This window comes from Numenius arquata, chromosome 5, assembly GCF_964106895.1.
Source record: "Numenius arquata chromosome 5, bNumArq3.hap1.1, whole genome shotgun sequence".
Classification (NCBI taxonomy): domain Eukaryota; kingdom Metazoa; phylum Chordata; class Aves; order Charadriiformes; family Scolopacidae; genus Numenius; species Numenius arquata.
Genome location: NC_133580.1, coordinates 49,215,160 through 49,227,777, shown reverse-complemented (window position 1 = coordinate 49,227,777; position 12,618 = coordinate 49,215,160). Strand labels below are relative to the sequence as shown.

The 12,618-nt window shown below is 37.8% G+C and overlaps 1 protein-coding gene across 5 annotated transcripts in view; it reads right to left on the bottom strand.

The window, feature by feature from the left end:
* Nucleotides 1-12,618, bottom strand: part of CTNNA2 (catenin alpha 2) — a 456,927-nt gene that overhangs the window by 307,453 nt on the left and 136,856 nt on the right. The window lies entirely within an intron of this gene.

Below are 12,618 nucleotides of genomic sequence, written 5' to 3'. Positions count from 1 at the left end.
AAAAATCAGATATTGCTTCTGGACTTTTATTCTTACCTCCAAGAAGGAGCATTGTTACCACTGCTGCTGAAGATGTTATCTGATGTGTGCTTGTTAGAAAACTACAAAAGCAATGATGAAAGATAATAGCCAAACATATAATTTTATGATCTCAATTGCTTATGAGAGAATGTGTAATTAAATACACTACCTCAAGGCAGGATTATCATCATTTTGTGCCAAGAGGTCAACAATTTCAATTCAGATATTTGGCATTTCTAAATTTATCTTTTGGCATTACTTAATTCCTAGGTGATCCCTGGACCTCAAAATGTTGTCTGCTGAAATATGTTTAATGAAAAGCTTAGTACCAGTATCTGACCATGTAATTGGTAAAGTTAAAAACAGAAGTGTCATAATTTTTAAAATTTTTTATAAATACCATGAGAAAAATGAGTGAGGAAATGTATTTTAATAAAGGATCACATAAATTGAAGCCTCTAAAACCGTAAGACTATCTGCAACCGAGCAGGTGGACTACAAGCTTCCAACTCATGAAAAAATCAACTGGAGAAGAGAGACTGAACCAGAGAGCAGCAGTGAAAAGAAAGGAGCACCATCCAGACATGTTATCTTGAACTGTGTTGACTATAAAGCATCTCACAGAATCACAGAATCTTCTTGGTTGGAAGGGACCTTTGAGATCATCGAGTCCAACCACAGAAAAACAAACAAACAAAAAAAAACCCCCACACAAAACAAACACCCACAACCACACACCACGCCCACCCACAAACAGACACAAACCAACAATCTCGGGCACTAGAGCATGCCCTGAAGAGCCATGTCTACACGCTTCTTAAATACCTCCAGGGATGGCGACTCCACCACCTCCTTGGGCAGGCTGTTCCAGTGCCTGACCACTCTCTCAGTAAAGTAATTCTTCCTAATATCTAATCTAAACCTCCCCTGCCGCAACTTCATACCATTTCCTCTGGTCCTGTCATTATTCCCTTGGGAGAAGAGGCCAACACCCACCTCTCTACAACCTCCTTTCAGGTAGTTGTAGAGGGCAATGAGGTCTCCCCTCAGCCTCCTCTTCTCCAAACTAAACATGCCCAGTTCCCTCAGCCTCTCCTCATAGGACTTGTTCTCTAGACCCCTCACCAGCTTGGTGGCTCTCCTCTGGACACGCTCCAGCAGCTCAATGTCCTTCCTGTAGTGAGGGGCCCAGAACTGAACACAGTACTCGAGGTGAGGCCTCACCAGGGCCAAGTACAGAGGCACCATCACTTCCCTACTCCTGCTGGCCACGCTATTCCTGATACAGGCCAGGATGCCGTTGGCCTTCTTGGCCACCTGGGCACACTGCTGGCTCATGTTAAGCCGGCTGTCCACCAATACCCCCAGGGCCTTTTCTGCCGGGCAGCTTTCCAGCCACTCAGCCCCAAGCCTGTAGCGTTGCCTGGGGTTGTTGTGACCGAAATGCAGGACCCGGCACTTGGCCTTATTAAACCTCATCCCATTGGCCTTGGCCCATTGATCCAACCTGTCCAGGTCCCTCTGTAGAGCCTGCCGACCCTCAAGCAGGTCAACACTCCCACCTAGCTTGGTGTCATCTGCAAACTTACTGAGGGTGCACTCAATCCTCTTATCCAGATCATCAATAAAGACATTAAACAAGACTGGCCCCAAAACTGAGCCCTGAGAGACACCACTGGTGACCAGCCATTAATTACAACTCTCTGGGCATGGCCATCCAGCCAGTTTTTTACCCAGTGAAGAGTACACTTGTCTATGCCATGATTCGCCAGCTTCTCCACAGGAGAACGCTGTGGGGGATGGTGTCAAAGGCCTTACGAAAATCCAGGTAGACAACATCCACAGCCTTCCCCGCATCGAGAAGGCGGGTCACATGGTCATAGAAAGAGATCAAGTTGGTCAGGCAGGACCTCACTTTCATAAACCCGTGCTGGCTGGCCCTGATCCCTTGGCTGCCCTGCACTTGCCGTGAGAGCTCACTCAAAATGATCCTCTCCATGATCTTTCCTGGTACCGAGGTCAGACTGACAGGCCTATAGTTTCCCGGATCATCCTTCCGGCCCTTCTTGTAGATGGGCGTCACATTGGCCACCTTTCAGTCATCTGGTACCTCTCCTGTTGACCAGGATTGTTGATAGATAATGGAGAGAGGCTTGGTGAGCTCTCCCGCCAGCTCCCTGAGTACCCTTGGGTGAATCCCATCTGGCCCCATGGACTTATGTGTGTCCAGGTGCATAAGCAAATCATTAACTACTTCCTCCTGGATTACAGGGGGGTTGTTCTGCTCTCCATCCTTATCTTCCAGCCCAGGAGGCTGAACACCCTGGGGGTAGCTGGTCCAACTATTGAAGACAGAGGCAAAGAAGGCATTAAGTATCTCAGCCTTCTCCTCGTCCTTGGTTGCAATGTTTCCCCCCGCATCCAGTAAGGGATGGAGATTCTCCCTGACTCTTTTTGTTGACATATTTATAAAAACTTTTTTTGTTGTCCCTTATATTAATGGCCAGGTTGAGTTCCAGCTGGGCTTTTGCCTTCCTGATTTTTTCTCTGTATAACCTAACAAGATCTCTGTACTCCACCTGAGTTGCCTGTCCCTTCATCCAAAGGTGGTAAACGTTCCTTTTTTCCCTAAGTCCCATCTCTGATTTTAAAACACAGAACAAGTCAGATAATATCTGAGAACTCATGAAGAACATAATAGCTTATCACTCAACATATTTCTCTTGTGGTAGGAGAAAGCGTAAGGCAACTGCTCTTTGAGGCAAACTGCACTGAAATGTAACAAGGAACGATCCAAATAAATATATTTTGGTTGAGAAGATGCATATTTAAGATATATTTTAGACTTTCAAATATTTTCCTCACAACTATTTCCCCTAATGTTTGTTAACTTGCTATTCATTGAAGAGTCCCAATATTTGCAGACTGACTCAGAAAGCTCATTAATCACCTCCTAAAAACTCTACACCAATTAGGATGTATGGCACCTACCATAACAGAACTCTGAACTATGGTGTTGTTGACTACTTCCTTCTGTAATAAACTCTGTTTCATCGCCATTACTTGTAATGATGACCCAGTGTAGATGTTTTACAACACCCCGGTAAAACACCAGGTTTTAAAATTGTCATCTCTTTAGGAAATGATTTCTTCAAGATCCAATTAGAAGGGAAAAAAAGGTACAGGTTCACTAAGTTAATAAATGAGTTCCACAAATTTAAAACTCAGTGCTGGTTTTCTCTCCTTAATAGAACTAGCTGACATAAAGAGGAACTCATATACACCCAATGAGATATCTCTTTAAATCTTGCTTTAACAAGCCACATTGACATGCAGGAGATTCATATGCAGCATATTGAAGTAAGAATTTCTCTGTTTTGCTATTAGTGTGATTTTGATTTAAAAATTAAGAAGAAAAAAACCCTAATGATTACAAGAGGATGATATACTGGAAAGATTATTTAATTTGAAGGAAAAGACTACAACACCTTTGAAATTAAAGCAAAAATACTAATACCAAATCTTAGTTCTAAAGACAAATGCAATGCAACACAGAGACAGACTAAAAATCCATAGGTTGGTTACTTATATTATTCACTATTAATAGCAGCCCACCATCACAAATTGCAATAAAGCCTTTCTTTATGAGAACATCTTATTTCATTTGCAATTAAGAATGTAAATATATACTACCTTAACTAAAATATGAATTGCATCACCTCTAAAAATATATTGGTATCTATATATGTTCCTTCACCAGGCAGTATCCCAACAGCTCTTTAAAGAATTAGCAGGAAGAAGAAAGGGGCAAAAATATCTATTTCACTTAGGTCAAGCAGCCTCATGTTGCATCGTATGATTTCTACAGGCTGCCAGGCAACAACACACTGTCTGGCAATTCTTATCTCCACTTTCTAAATTTCTCAAATTCAAGGAGCAGACCAGTAGGAAACATGCATTAATGAGCAGAGCATTCCCATTTGCGTACCTTCCTCCTCAATTGCCCCTACTGGTTCTCTCCTCTATCTCACTCATTTCAATTTTTGCAGGTTTTGTACTTTTAAAGGTTAAATTCTTAGAGTAAAAAAAAAAAAGAAAAAAAAAAAAAACAACAAAAAAGGGAAAAACAGAGATAAATGCATTAATACAGTTCAGTTGTAAATCAACTAGTATAGCCCAAAGGACTGTTAACAGGTATTCACTGGTTTCAAAATATCTTTAAACGATTTGAATATTGCTTAGCAACACCAACACTATTTAAAGGGCTTTGACAATAACATATGTATGAGTAGGTCCACAAAATAACAGCTTCATGACATTCATACCAGCACTTTATCCAGAAAGCTAGGTTCTTCTGTCTTCTGTCCTTGCTCTTTCAACGGGGCAAGTTGTCATTCCAGAACCCAAATAGGATTTATAGAATCAGTATGTAGAAGAGTAAAATAACACCACAAAGACGATGTACTTCTGGCTTTAAAATGCTTAAGAACACAGTTCTAATAAATAGGTTATCACTAAACTTATTGTTTCTCCTTTGGTAGGAGAAATTACATTACTGGCTTCTGTCCCTTGCTTATGAAACCCCAGAACATCTTTAAAAATGGACAAAGTGAAGATTTGGTTAATAGATGAAATAGGAAAACAGATGTAGTACAAGTCCTGTTACTATATCAGATTATGAAGAGGGGACTGGAGAGGTTATACAGAGATGTTCATGCCAGCCTAATTTCTCGCTTCTCACATCTTACTTCATTCCCACACAGCGCTGGGCTATGCAGACAAGGTGTCAATTCCCCCAGACAAAATGGTGGCAGCAAGTCACATAACATTCATTTATTAAAAATAAAACAGGGAATGGGTCTTTTTACACAGTATTGCTGTATCAGTTTAATGCAATGTAATCGCTGCATGTGTTTTAGAGTTAACCCACAATATGGGATTGAAGAACACATTCCAGAAACCACAACAACAAAAAGAATTGAGATACATTTTATTATGGAATACAATAAAAGATATCATCATAGGACAAAAATATATATAGAATGGAGATTAGGGATATTATTCTCTCCAAGTGGTAAATGATAAGCAGGAAAGGGATGAGAACTTCAGAATTACTGCAGAGTTTTGCAAAAGAAGCCATTTGCAACGCACAGTTTTATTCATCCTACAAAATCCAGAAACAATGCTGCAGGACTGCCACCTACTGGAACTTGATAATATACAAATATAAAGACAGGACTGATAAACGAGTGACTCTTGGATGGAGAAAAAGAAGAAGAGGGAGTGGCTGGTTACAAGGGAAATTGTGATATTTATAGTAAATGCATCCAGATAAAATTAGATTAGACTCACGCATCTTAGAAAAGAACAATGATACACTAAGTCCTTCAGACCAAATCACATTTAAGGATCTACACTTCAGCGACTTCTCCACACTGTTAGCAGAAAGGGCTGTTTTCCACAGGGTTTGGGCAATGGTCCAAGACATGTAAAAAAGAAGGGCAAACAGAATGCACACCCTAGCCCAGAAGGATTTATCCTAGCACAATGCAATTCAGCCATAAACCTCTACCATTATCAGAGTTATAGTACTATGAAAACATCAAAGACATGAACTGAAGTGGTTTTTTTAGTATTTCTACTGAATGGAAAAATTATTCTTATATTTATACAAATCGATCAAACTAACCTGCATTTCAGGTCTGAAAAGTATAGCTTTTCCAAATGTGACAGAATTTCTGAACTGAAACGATACCTAAATACTGTCTTGCAACTTAATGCACTGCTGCATGCCTTCCTTTTTTCTTTACTGTTCTGTATCTCCTTCTTTGCCTCTACCTTTTCATCTTCTTCCTACAGTTCCTCTTACATTTAATGTTTCCATGGCAATGGCAGCAAAGAAAAGACTAAATATCCTCTGTGTATTTCTTACTTTTTTACTTAACATTTTCAAAGAAGAAGAAATTTTTGAATGAAGACAAAAAATAATACCACATATAACTCAGAGAATGATGCAAGAGTCAGGACAATAATTCATTATGTGATCATGAAGATTTAATAGCTAACAGCTATTTGTAAGCTCATCTTCATAAACATTTAAACTGAGAATAACAGTTCTAAGGATACCATGTTGGAAAAATACAGGGAGAGAAAGTAAGAAAGTATAATCCAATGGAGAGCAAAGGCTAAACTATTTAAGTAGAGCTCTTAAGTGTTAATGCTTATTGTATACTTTCAGGATAACCTCCAGAGTGCCTTCTGCATTTTTTTTCATGGAAATCATAATATTATGGAAAAAAGTTGCATATCTACAGTTAAGAAAAAATGGAGTTTTGCCTCTGAAGTTAAAAATCAAGAAATCCACTTGGAGGAGCCTATCCAGCATCTACATTTTTTTTAACCCTTCTCAAAGCACAGAGTTCTCCTTTAATAGCTCATTAGTTTGAAAAGGAATTCTGTAACCAGGCTGCAATTGCCACAGCTCAAGAACCTGGCAGATGCACTAAAAAGGTAACTGAGGCTGTTTATGTTACAAGTAATTTAGAATGTAATAAGAATGAATGAATTATTTTTTTAAAAAGCATTCTCCTGAAGCACCCCTGGATGAATAGCAGACATTCCCACTCTTTCGTGTTAACAAAAACACACTATGTCTTCAATACAGCTCTTACATATAGATGTGTATGCCAATGTAATTTAACAAAAATTACCATCTGGGAACTCAAACTATGATACCTTTGCATTTGCAACTGTGACACCGGAAAATCTGAGTTTTCCTTCCCCCTGCCCCACAGCCCCTCCATTTTGGTGAATATATTTCCTCTGAGACATCCAAACTATTTGTCAAATTAGGTAAAAGTGAATCAACAGGTATTTTTTGCTTACTTTTTTTTTTAAGAATGGTGAGACAAAAAATTCCCAACTTAAGATACTGAATATAAAATGGTTGCAAAGTTTTGTTTCAGGGTTATGTTTCACTTGAAAAGATTTCAGAGTGGTAACTGGATTTTCCAAAAGTTTTTAAGAATGTATGTGATAATACTTCACCTCTAACATGGTCCAGCTTTTAGTGTTACAATGGACAAAACCATGCAAATCACCACACTGCTTCCTCTTTAATTTTATTTAAAAGTTATTTAGGCCAAAGCTAATTCAACTCTCCCCCAAGTTTTCTTCTAGATATCAACTTTAAAATTCTTTGGTCCCTTTTTTAGACAGAGGAATTTGCTGCGAGCCTTCTCTTTTCATTTCTTGCTTCAGTATTCAAACTCCGGTAAATGCTGAAACACTGATATTTACAGAACTGGCGTATTTTCAGAGGAAAAAATATTAATGTTTCTCAGTGAAATATTAAAATATTAAATATTTCCCTTAAGCATTGTTCAAGTCAAAATAGCAGGAAATTGATCCTTAATCTTAATCTAATCACATGGACATTGTAAATAAACAGAATATATACCATCTTTCAAAAAGTCAGATGGGTTTGAAATTATAAGGAAAAATTGTTTTTTTCCTGCCTATGCAGAATATGTCTTAACTTGAAAGGTTCAGATATCTTTTGGGCTATTTTTTGCTCTCTACCTCTAGTCTATACAAGATGCAGCACCCCTTAATCAATGTCATATGGTCCAGTGTTTTGCTGTTGCAATTTATATTGATCAAGTTGGTTTGGGTGTGAATTTTTTAAAGTTTTTCAAGATTGCCACAAAATTAACATAATTCTTGTATACATTCAGGTCTTCAAATACAATGGAGAACACTGATTAACCTTTAAAACATATTTTAATCTACAGGGAGTTTATACAAATAACCACAAAAAAAACAAGTTTTCCAGTATTAAAGTTCTGATGACAGGTTTAAAGCTACCGTTTATAAGAAAACGATAAGTGTCAGAAAAGTGGACATTACTTATGACTGATTTCCATCCCATGTCTACAATTGTTTACACAATTAACCTATTGACGTGAAGACTTCTTGTTAATAAGAAATCTGGAATGTGTGTGCCAAGAAGTTTAAAAGCTAACATGATATGTTACTTGATTTTTCTCCAGAAAAATAAGCATACTGGCTTGTTATTGCATATCTAACCACCTATTTAATGTTCATAATAGAGCAACTCATCTTTATAAACCTTGTTTTCCCCCACTAAATACTCAGCCAAGTGGCAACAGGTACTTTTACATGGAAAAAATGAAGATATAAGGACATATGGAATTATCTTTCATAACATAATCTATTACATCACATGTTTTTCTCAATCACTAAAGTGCATCTGTGTTTCTTTTCAAGTTTGTTGTTTGTTTTTTTTTCTTCACTTTGACTGTTTGTGAAAGTTATTGCAATTTATGGAGCAAGCTTAATTTTGAAACCTTTCAGGCTTCCTTGCCCTCTGATGCAAGTTTTCTGTCGATGGAACTACACAGTTCTATCACTCTTACTTAGAAATCTTCACAGTTACAAGTCACATTAAGGAGCTTGGGTTGAAGCCTGTAAACTTTTTCCTCTAGAAAACTGTGACAGAATAAATTTCCACTAAACAGAACTTTTTTCTTTAAGAAGCCGTTCTTTCCAAAAATAAAACAGAATTTAATTGCAATGGAAGCACACCATTTCAGAAGACGAATATTTTTTTTTTTCTAACAGGCACACATATTGCCTCCACTGTTTATTAACTTAACTTCTCTAAGTATAATTCAGTTTAGTTCCAAAAATCTCCTTTTTGAAACCAAGAGTCTGTATTATGCAGATCTACTCCCTATTTTTGTATTGATTCATGCGTCATTCTGGTCAGGCAGCTGAGAGTCCTATCTCCAGATCCCATCTCTTATTTACAAGATAAATCCTCCAACTGTCCACCGGCTTTCGATTGCTTTCTTTGCTGCTTTTCCAGTGCTGTCACCTAAACTACTCGGCGTCTTCCTCATAACCGATTATTCTGGCAACTAAGGTTTGTTTGCTTGTCTAGATCACTATTTTTACTTCTACTCGTTTTGATCTGACATAACACACTCTATCATCACAAACAGGCAGCCAGAATGGACAGAGAGAAAATATTAATGAAATAATGATACAAATATGTTCACACATACATGGAGCTGGTCTCTGCTGGTTGGTTTGTCTTTTTCAGACAAGAAGGCACATAGACCTTCTTACACTGACAGATCTGAAGCTTTATAGATGTAAATAATTGGAACAAATAATCATTCTAGAGTCAGAACAATCTCAAGCCCTTTCCCTCATCCTTCTGATTACTCAGTAGTTTTTGATATTCATTTGTCTTTATTCCCTTGGCATTCAGTCTTTCACTTATGTATCACTTCTCTGCTCATTTATTTAAACATTAATTTAAAAACATTTTCCAGCACAATGCGATACTATTGCTCACCTGCCAACATATCATTGTACAGACTTCTAAGGAGACAAATAGAATGCATAACTTTTAGGGCTGGGAATACAGACTCCAGCAGCGTGATGTAGCTAACTGCTAGGATCATTTCTCAAATAAGCTAGAGGCCACACTACTATGAGAAAAGATGTAAACAGCCAGAAGTGAGAGAAGGACAAATACCTATTAACAACAAGAGCAGTATGGCTCAACCCTAGACATCCAGCAGCTGAGTACAAGCAGCTTTATGGGATATGATTCCTACCTGACACCTTTTAAAGCCATCGTGATGGTATCAGTGATGAGGATGGATGTGTTCACCAGGAAAGTTTTATTTTTTTATTTTAATCCAGAAAGGCTGACAAACTGTTAAGAGGAAACTCTCTGAGAGCGGAAAGTATCAATTTGGTCCATCATGTTCTTAGGGTATTATATGAGTCTGAATGATTTCCCATAGAATTTTTTGAACAGGGAAAAAACCTTTGGCAATAAAAATGTGTTTAATATCAGAGCACTTGCAAATATACTGTCCAGAACTGTACATTCTCATACTCTTACATATAACTGAGGTTAAAAAGAAAAAAATAAAAATCAGAGCTGGGAATATCTAACAATAAACTAAATACAAAAGCAGGGGAAACCAACATTTAGAGAAGCCCATATCATTCCAAAAGAAATTTATAAAAGGAAACTACACACAGAGAGGCTTAAACTACTAATTTCGATAACTGTGTGAAGGTTGTCTATTAGAAATTATTCTTAATGGTATTTGTGACAGCTTAATTTGCCTATTTAAAATAAATATACTCCAATTCCTTTTTCAAATGTTCTTCTCCCACTCTTAAATGATACAAGCTCATTTAACAACTGGTAGTCAAACATGTTCCAACAATAGCAAAGCAAACTGCTGAGGATTATTACAGGCAAAAATAATTCTGCCATTCTAAAAAAAGTGGCTGGCAATTAGTGATTTCAGTTGGCCTTTTCCCCACAGTGTTTATCAGAATGTTATATTTAAGCCTTATTAAGATGTACAGATTCTAAAATCTTAAATATAGATTTCCTTGCTAATGCCCTTTCAAAGTCAAATAGATAAAACATAAATGTGGAAACAATCTTAGACAAAAGAAATGTAAAGGCTGATTGGTTTATAAAAGAAATCCTTCTAATAATATGCCTACATTGACTGTATACCTTTGATATTCCAGAGGAGTTCTTTCTTGAATACTGAGGTTAAACCCTATTTCTACGTAAGAGTATCTTGAAACTTAACAGGGCCAAGAGAAAATGAAAATAACCAAGTTAAGCTGTTGGCTTTTTCCCCCTCTGAGTTTAAACTCACAACTCCTCATGCATCTTTTTTTACACACTAGAGAATTCACTGCTTCCTTTGTCAGAAATAGTGTACTCATAATTGAGGGCCTGGAGAAAACATGGATGAAGACTACCTAATATTCTTTAAGTTATATTCTCAATTTGTTTCTACATTAATCTCACCATTGGTTTGTATAATACCACATTATTAAAAATAAAGTTTACTTGTTTTGCTTTTTCATCAAAATGAAATGTAACATATTGTTATGATTTTTTAACTCAGTCATAACAATATGCAAGTGCACCACACAATGCCAGTTTTTTTCTTTGGCTTTGACAAAAAAAAAAAAAGGTAGTGAGCTAGGATATAGTCTGAGAAGTTGCTAGCACAGACTGTCTTCAAAGGTTCTGTAGTGGTTTAGGGCGAATCAGCCAATGACCAGTGACAGATGCTTTCCCCCCACCTCTCGCTCCAAAGAAAGGAGAAGGAGGAGAGATAATGAGATTTATGAGTTTAGAAGGAATTAAACTACACTAATAAAATAAAAAGGAAATCATTAAATAGATACAATATATACAAAATTATATCAAGCTCCCAGGATGACATCACTGGCAGACTGGACTCAGTGATGGAGAGGAACTGGATTCTGGATCTGGAGTCAGGAACACACAGATCGGGACGTAAGACAGATGAACAGACAGGGTCCTCTTCGGACATTGGCCATTGCAGAAAGCAAGCTGACTCTTTGATCCCCCAGCTTTTATACTGAGCATGGGGCAGACAGGATGGAATACTGATTTGATCAGTTTTGGTTCACCTCTACTGTCCACTCCTTTCTGTAGGTGGGACCCCTCTATGCTTTTCCGTTTCTGAGCCTCCAGCAGGGCAAATAACGAAATTAGCTGACCTTGCTTGTTATAGCCAGACATAAGTATAAGCAAGAGCGCCTCTGCACGCCGTTCCTTGGCATGAACCACAAACATAGGTCTTATCACTCTGAGAACAAAGAGTTTTCTGCACAATATGCTGTTAATTTCAGAGAGTTAGGAGAAGCTTAGCTAAGAACTAAAATTACTGAATAGAAAGTTGGTTTTGTTTTACCTCAAACCAGGACAGGTTCCCACTTTTGCAAGAGGATGGGTGGAGGGCATAAAACCTCAGAGCCACTTCATAATCTCCTTTCTACTATGTTTCCAGAGAAAAAAATTTGGGGGAGAGAGAGGGGAAGGGAAAAAATCATACAAATGACCCACGACTATATTCCCTGGGGCCATGCATAGGCAATTAAAAGCTAGATACACATTCTGGCCTGTCTCTTACTCACCCTTTATGCATAAACAAAGATGATTTAAAGCACTTTTTATGTTAAAGTTCCTTTAGATCCTATGAACTATACAGCCCATGTGGAACAACGAAACAAAGATTGGATCCAATTAAAGACTAATAAATAAAGACAAGCTGCAAAAGGAGAGAAATGTCTAACTATCTCGCATTCCTTCTTGCAGTATTATATTTTAAGAGTTTTATTACTTTTGAGCTCTGAGTGTCTGCAGGCCACTGCAGCCTGTGCTCTTCCCCACCCACTTCCTTCAACCCCCAGCTACCCTTGGCATATAGATAATGAAATTCTTGCCTCTCTTCCATTCTCTCTTGGTCCACAGTGCAGGAACAGACCAGACTTTTACTTGTCTTCACTACCTCTATCTTTGCTAATAGTGACCATTTCTACTGATGGATGGGCCTCTCATTCCTTTCCCCCTTATTTCCTCACCCTGCCACTATGTCAAATTGTAGCATAAATATTAACATAGAGAAAAATATAGAAGGAAGGTGTATGTCATTATACATCCTCCATCAGAAGGAAAGCGTATGTCATTAACCAGTCAAGAACAGATTG